Raw genomic sequence first — 6,413 nt, 5'->3', positions numbered from 1 at the left:
ATTTTATACACATCAGTGTATACATGTCAATCCCAATCGCCCAATTCATCACACCCCCACACCCATCCCCACGTCACTTTCCCCCCTTGGTTTCCAAACGTTTGTTCTCTACATCTGTGTCTCAATTTCTGCCCTGCAAACCGGCTCATCTGTACCATTTTTCTAAATTCCACACATATGCGATAATATACGATATTTGTTTTTCTCTTTCTGACTTACTTCACTCTGTATGACAGTCTCTAGATCCATCCACGTCTCTACAAATGACCCAATTTCATTCCTTTTTATGGCTGAGTAATATTCCATTGTATATATGTACCACATCTTCTTTAGCCATTTGTCTGCTGATGGGCATTTAGGTTGCTTCCATGACCTGGCTATTGTAAATAGTGCTGCAATGAACATTGGGGTGCATGTGTCTTTTTGAATTATGGTTTTCTCTGGGTATATGTCCAGTGGTGGGATGGCTGGATCATATGGTAATTTTATTTTTAGTATTTTAAGGAACCTCCATACTGTTCTCCATAGTGGCTGTATCAATTTACATTCCCACCAACAGTGCAAGAGGGTTCCCTTTTCTCCACACCCTCTCCAGCATTTGTTGTTTGTAGATTTTCAATGATGTCCATTCTAACTGGTGTGAGGTGATACCTCATTGTAGTTTTGATTTGCATTTCTCTAATAATTAGTGATGTTGAGCAGCTTTTCATGTGCTTCTTGGCCATCTGTATGTCTTCTTTGGAGAAATGTCTATTTAGGTTTTCTGCCCATTTTTGGATTGGGTTGATTTTTTTAAAATATTGAGCTGCATGAGCTGTTTATAGCAGATTAATCCTTTGTCCATTGATTCGTTGGCAAATATTTTCTCCCATTCTGAGGGTTGTCTTTTCATCTTGTTTATGGTTTCCTTTGAAGTGCAAAAGCTTTGAAGTTTCATTAGGTCCCATTTATTTTTGTTTTTATTTCCATTACCCTAAGAGGTGGATCAAAAAAGTTCTTGCTGTGATTTATGTCAAAGAGTGTTCTTAAAAAAAAAAAAAGTGTTCTTGCTATGTTTTCCTCTAAGAATTTTATAATGTCTGGTCTTACATTTAGGTCTCTAATCCATTTTGAGTTTATTTTTGTGTATGGTGTTAGGGAGTGTTCTAATTTCATTCTTTTACATGTAGCTGTCCAGTTTTCCAAGCACCACTTATTGAAGAGACTGTCTTTTCTCCATTGTACATCCTTGCCTCCTTTGTCATAGATTAGTTGACCATAGCTGCGTGAGTTTATCTCTGGGCTTTCTATCTTGTTCCATTGATCCATGTTTCCATTTGTAAAGCAATTATACCCCAATAAAGATGTTTAAAAAAAAAAAACAGATTGTATTGAATCTGTAGATTGCTTTGGGTAGTATAGTCATTTTCTCAATATTGATTCTTCCAATCCAAGAACGTGGTATATCTCTCCGTCTGTCAGTATCATCCTTAATTTCTTTCATCAGTGTCTTATAGTTTTCTGCATACAGGTCTTTTGTCTCCTTAGGTAGGTTTATTCCTAGGAATTTTATTCTTTTTGTTGCAATGGTAAATGGGAGTGTTTCCTTAATTTCTCTTTCAGATTTTTGTAGACGTCATATAGCTGGGTCTTGTTTTTTATCTGCTATAACAATCTCTATCTTTCAAGTGGTGTATTTAGACCGTTGATGTTTAACGTGATTATTGATATAGTTAGATTAATATTTACTATGTTCCTTACAGTTTTCTATTTGTTACTTTTGTTCCTTGTTCCTATTTTTGTTTTCCAATTTTTTCTGCCTTATGTGTTTTTTCCTATCTCTTGTGGTTTTAAATGATTCCATTTTCTCTCCTTTCTTAATAAACATTTTTTTAATTCTCTTAGTAGTGGCCCTAAAGTTTGCAGTATAAATTTGCAGCTAATTCACGTCCACTTTCAAATAACACTATACCACTTCACAGATAATGTGAGTACTTTACAATAAATAATCTTCATTCCTCTTTCCCATCCCTGTATCATTGCTTTCATTCATTTTCCTTACATACAAACATGCATAAGCATATATACATACTAATATATAAATGTATGGTTTATACATAGCATACATAATTTACTATATTGTCGGTATTATTATTTTGAATATGAACAAACTATTGTGTGTTAGATTAATTATGAATAAGAAAAATAAAAGTTTTTATTTTACCTTTACTTATTCCTTCAATGTTCTCCCTTAATTTATATAGATCATTGTTTCTGACCAATATTATTTTCCTTCTCTCTAAATAATTTTTTCTTAACATTTCTTGCAAGGTAACTCTACTGGCAACAAATTCCCTAAATTTTTGTTTGTTAGAGAAAGTCTTTATTTCTCCTTCACTTTTGAAGGATAATTTTTCAGGGAACAGATTTCCAGGTTAGTGGCTTTTTGCTCTGAACACTTTAAATATTCACTTCACTCTTTTCTTTCTTGTATGATTTCTGAGAAGAAGTTGGTTGTAATGCTTATCTTTATTCCAATATAGGTAAGGTGTTTCCACCCCCCACCTCACTTCTTTCAGATTTTTTTTCCAGAATTTTTTCTCTGTCTTTCATTTTCTGTAGCTTGAATATAATATACCTAGGTTTGTATTGGCATTTATTCTGTTTGTTGTTCTTTAAGCTTCCTGGATCTGTGGTTTGGAGTCTGACATTAATTCGGGGAAATTCTTAGCCTTTATTGATTCAAATATTTCTTCTGCTCCTTTCTCTACCCTCTGATACTCCTATTATATGTATGTTACACCTTTGTATTTGCCCCACGGTCCTTGAATATTCTGTTCTGTTTTTTCGGTCTTTGTTCTCTTTGCTTTTCAGTTTTCAAGAATTCTATTGATATATCCTCTAAGTCACAGACTCTTTCCTCACCTATGTCCAGTCTACTAATAAGCCCATAAAAGGCATCCATTTTTCTGTTACAATGTTTTTTGTTTGTTTATTTAGTGTGTTTTGGTATGTCTTTAAATTTTTCTTGATAGCCGGGCATGATGTACAAAGAAAACAAGGAAGTCCTGTAAATAGGCCTTAGTAATGTGGTGGTGAGCTGTGGGACAGGGGAAGTGTGCTATAATCCTATGATTAGGTATCAATTTTCACTGAGCCTATGCCTCTGAACTGTGAACTTCACAAGAGTTTCTCCATTATCCTCCCTTAGACAGAAGAGGATGGGTAGAGTGGTCTGGAGTTGGGTATTTCCCTTGTCCCACATGGTAGGCTGGAGATGGCTGGAGTTGGGTGTTGCCCTTTTCTGGATCAGGTAGGCTCTGTTAACACCCCAGCTGGTTATATCTGCTTAATTTGATTCCCTTGAGGCCAGACCTTGTTGAGAAGAAATGTGTACTTTGGTGTAATTCAAAATGTTTCCAGCTCCCCATCCTCTGCCTGAAGCCCTGGGATTCCAGCAGTATTTTAAATGTTAAACTCTGAGTTGTCCATACTAAATCTCCAGCAAGTCCTTAGTTATAGTCAGGTTTTCCTACCCTGACACTGGTTCTCAGTGTGGCTTCTGTTTGTGAGTATCTGGTCTGGTAAGCCATGACTCCCTGAATTCCCCTGTCTGTCTCTGCAATACTGGGGGCAGTGGTTTGTCCTGTGTCCACTCTTCTCTTAGGGACCTAAGAGGACTTGATTTTTCAAGGCTGTTCAGCTTTTTACTTGTTAGGACAGTGTTACAGCTTCCAAGCTTTTTACATAAGGAGGCAGAAACCAGAAGTCCCCCTACCTTAGTTTTTAAGACATTTTCAGTCGTGTTTTCTATTCCCTGTGACTGAAAATACCTGAAATTATATATATGTCCAAATAACTTATAAAAAATAATGCAAAATATGTATCACTGTCACTAATATGTTAATGAGCATATTAAGAGCCACTTAGAAGCTCTGATATAAAATTACATGACTTTATGCCAATAGTCTATATATTTCTATAAATATGTAATCCATTTCTTCAATAATATATATTAACGTTCAGAGGTGCATATTTTTGAAACACTATAATACCTCTCTCTATTAGCTAAAATCATAGATTCCATGCAATGAAAACTATACTGTTTAAGACAAAATTACTATATTTGCTTATTTTTACTTTTGATAAACTTCATTAGAATTGGTCAAAGTTACAATTTAAGGAAGAAATGATTTTGTTTTCCTCACTTATTCTGTTTTTTTTTATAAGTTTAATGTAATGAATGTAGTCTTTTGTATTAGTGGGCTTATTAGCAACATTTTTACTGATGAAATCATTGAGAAATGCAGGTAATAAACTTCAAATCAATGGTAAAACCTTTAAAAGATCAGTTTCACTTTTAAGGGACGACATATCATCCAATTGAATTAAATATGTTAAAGATTTTACTTCAATTTCTAAGACCTTGAAAGAATAGAACTTGTACTAATGATGTGAAATTATGTGTAAATGGTTTTAGCACCAGAGATAGAAAGAGGTTCAGAGTAATTATGTTTTAACATTTGATCACTAAATAAGAAGTCAATAAAGTCAATTTATAATTTACATAGATTAGAGAATTTCAAATATCTAAATGTAGTGTAACTGCAAATAAATCAAGAGATAAAGAAGAGCTGCAAAAAAATGGTTAGACTGAATTTAAAGTTTAGCAAGGAATTGGATTTATATCCTCAAAGAAATACCCTTCCTTAAATGTAAAACATAATCTAGAAACGGCCCATTTCCCAATGGCATCATCTTAATTCAAGAGATAGCATTCATGCCCTCAAAGCTATAGCTTTCAGAGCTCTGCAACAGCAAGAGTGACCTTAAATGAATAGGATTTTTTTTCCAGTTACTACAGCTGAATGCATCTGAAATAGGGAATTCATGCATTTCACTTCACTATGGAAATCATTATATAAATGGGATAGTCAGTGGAAATTTCAGCTGATATATAACAAGAAATTATGCCATTTACAATGATGGTACAATTTGCATCATGTATAATTTTTTTCTATCTTGATTTAAATTTACAAAAAAAAAGGTTTTAGTGGTTATAATATTTTAATTCTCTTTTAAAATAAAAGTCTGTTGGAACACCATTTAAAATATGCAGTTAAAGGAGTTTGAAGTGGTTTAATGTAGCAGTGAGCCAACATATCAAAATACAGTATGTCGAAGAGGTAGCCCAGCATTTATCTGCTAAAGTCAGGGCATGTGAGTCTCGAGCAAAAGTTATTCTATGCCAAATCCCACACCATGAAAATATAATAATAATAGCAAATAGTATTGTTCATATCATTTTTAAGTGCCACTGCTTGGAAGATAATCACCAGACAATGCATAAAAGATAAAACAAAACAAAACAAAACCTTTCTAATGCACTTAGAGGTTAAAGGAAGTACACCATTTTCAAGGAACTTTAACTTACTACCAGTTTAATCTTAACCTCAGTTTCATTACAACTAATATCACTTCTCTTTCTTGAAGTCTCTAAAGCAGTCTCTTTTTATCGTTTGTATGACTGTCTTTTCTGTCAACTGAATTGTAAGCTCCTGAGAAAGAATGTCCACTGCTCACATTTCCTTTGCTTCATCCTCAGAGTCCAGCCCACACGTAGTGGGCCCTGCTTGCTCAAAGCACCTTGCAGGGAACTCATTTGGTGTCTTTATTGACCTCAGAACCTGTGTCCTAGCTGGGAGGTGCATTAGGGAAGACACTGGTGCAGGTCATTGTATAATACCCACACAGAGTCCAGGCTCTGGTACCCAAAAGTCTTTTCATGTATAAATATAAATGAATTAATCTTGTTTCTGCATTCTCTCACTGCTCTTCAGAGTTAAAAGTATCTGGAAAAGGAAACTTTTTTATTCCATAGGACAGCTTAGTTATTGTTTAGCTGTCAAAATATTATTTACACTTAGCCCAAATCTTTTGTCTTGTGTCTTGTACATACAGGCATACCTCTATTTATTGTGCTTGCCATTATTGCACTTCACAGATAAAACTGCTTTTTTTACAGATTGAAGGTTTATGGCAATCTTGCATTGAGCAAGTCTATTTGCACCATTTTTTCCAACAGCATTTGCTCACATTGTGTCTCTGTGTCATGTTTTGGTAATGTTTACAATATTTCAAACTTTTTCATAATTATGGTGATCTGTTATCAGTGACCTTTGATGATACTACTACAAAAAGATTATGACTTGCTGAAAGCTCAGATGAAGGTTCACGTTTTTTAGCAATAGGCTTTTTAATTAATGTATGCACATTGTTTTTATAGACATAATGCTATTGCATATTTCATAGACTACAATATATGTAAACATAACTTTTATGTTCACGGAGAAAACAAAAAATTCATGTGACTTGCTTTATTGCTATATTCCCTTTATTGCAGTGGTCTAGAACCAAACCCACAATATCTCCAA

This window comes from Neophocaena asiaeorientalis, unplaced genomic scaffold (assembly GCF_003031525.2).
Source record: "Neophocaena asiaeorientalis asiaeorientalis breed wild unplaced genomic scaffold, Neophocaena_asiaeorientalis_V1.1 scaffold271, whole genome shotgun sequence".
NCBI lineage: Eukaryota > Metazoa > Chordata > Mammalia > Artiodactyla > Phocoenidae > Neophocaena > Neophocaena asiaeorientalis.
Note: the sequence above shows the minus strand (reverse complement) of the source record.